The sequence below is a fragment of the Seriola lalandi genome, unplaced genomic scaffold (genome assembly GCF_002814215.2).
Source record: "Seriola lalandi dorsalis isolate HSWRI2012SDOR001 ecotype SW California unplaced genomic scaffold, Sedor1 jcf7180002054980, whole genome shotgun sequence".
In the NCBI taxonomy this organism is placed as follows: domain Eukaryota; kingdom Metazoa; phylum Chordata; class Actinopteri; order Carangiformes; family Carangidae; genus Seriola; species Seriola lalandi.
Window position 1 is genome coordinate 369,196 of NW_019525530.1, and position 1,749 is coordinate 370,944.

The following is a 1,749-nucleotide window of genomic DNA, read 5'->3' on the forward strand; positions in this document are numbered from 1 at the left end:
TCGACCTCACCCTCCCCTTCCTCTGCAATTTTTCTTTGTTGTCCTGCACCATCTGCCCTCTCCCTATCGTCCCCCTCCTCTTTCGGCTGACCCTGCTCCCATTTCTTCTTCCCCCTCTTTTTTTTGCTATGCCCTTCATCCCCACTCTCTTCCCTTTCAGTCGCCAGACCCACCCCGAAAACCTGGGAACCCCTCCTTGCCCCTGGTTTCACCTTGGAGGATGCTTGGCCAGGGCTCTGCATTGAGACTCCACCCTCCATGTTTTCAGGGTGGGCCTGGACTTCTCTGTTTGCTCCGACGTCTCTGGCTGATCCCTGCATCCGAGGCACTGTCTCCTCGCCCCTCTCAGATGACCCAGAATCCGCCTCTGCCCATACTTCACTTCCTGCAAGTTCAAGCCTTTTTTCTGGTTCTTTGGCTCCCTCCAGCCAACCACTCGGTTTCACGACCTCTGCAAAAGTCCTTCTGTTGCAGCTGCAGCTGCAGTATAGGTGATCCAGTGCCCCGCAACCATGGCAAGTCTTGGGTGCAGTACAGTCTTTGGCCACATGGCCCCCCTGCCCACAGGAATGGCAGCAAACCCCAGCACAAGCAGCTTCTATGTGGCCGGACTGCCTACACCGCCTGCAGAAAGCTGGTTGTCGAGGGTAGAAAAGGTAGCTGCGGTCCCCACCGAGGCTGAAAAAGTCAGGCGGGTGCTTCAGGCCGCCAGGCCCTTCAGGGTGCGGGTGGAGGAGTACCTGGAATTGCTTCCTCCCCGTCCAGAAACCTAATGGGTCCTTCACATACCTTGCTACTGTGATGACGTCTCCATACTGCCCAAGAAATGCAGTTAAAGCAGCGTCTGTTACAAACGGGTTAAACATATGGAAAGTGATTGTCCTGTAGTTCGGTCTGTCAAGATTGCAAATCTTATATGCTGCCAGGTGCCCTTCCCCAGCTACTTTCCCGCAAACCTCAGCCACTCTGCTGTAGACGTCCTCCTTCCTCAGGGTGACGTCAAAAGCTTTTTCTTGCTGGTTCCACTGAATGCAGTAGACGTCTTCCACCTTCAGATGCAGCTGCCCCATGATGACAATCTGCAGAAATGGACCCTTGAAAGAACTTGTTCCTCCTCAGATTTTGCCTGGAACCGCAATGTATATCTCAGCCCGACCTTTGGGATCGGCTGCTCAATGGAGGCCGATGCGGCCATCTTTCCCGTAGGTGTTTTTTCTTTTTACCTCTCGAAAACGATGTCTCCGTGTTATCCGCTTGATCTAAGCCAAAAGGCCGAGACGCGATGAGCCCCCAGTGTCTGATGTCCAAGTTACACTCTTGGCACAAATCTCACTAGTTGCGGTTTCCTGTTTCTGACACAAGCGTGACACTGGCTGCTTTTTAGCACCTCCGCCCAAGCTCTCCATTGTGCCGCCCTCATTTGTGATGTGGACAGCTTTTTGACTTTTCACAAACTCAAAGGGCTCCGTCGTTAGGCAAAGCCTACCAAAAATAGCTTGAACTCGTTGCTGTTCCTCTCCACGGAAGTCTTTAGTAAAAGGCGAAAGACTTGTGCGTTATGAAGAGAAACCAGAGTCAGTACAGCCCCTCGCTTCAAGGACAGCCTAGGAGTCTATTCGCCACAGTCACCACCATCGCGGTAGGCTTGTCTTTGCTTGCCACCTAACAAGTCCCGTGACTCGCCAGTGCCATATTGTCACAGGCTCTATCCAATGGGGTTGTGGAGGAAAAAACTTGAAGTTATCAGGC

General features: G+C 52.8%; 1 non-coding gene across 1 annotated transcript; it reads right to left on the reverse strand.

The window, feature by feature from the left end:
* Positions 1 to 1,461: 1,461 nt before the first annotated feature.
* Positions 1,462 to 1,578, reverse strand: LOC111647054 (U5 spliceosomal RNA). The gene has a single exon (XR_002760005.2). It is a non-coding gene; the product is annotated as a U5 spliceosomal RNA (small nuclear RNA).
* Between the last annotated feature and the right edge of the window lie 171 nt (positions 1,579 to 1,749).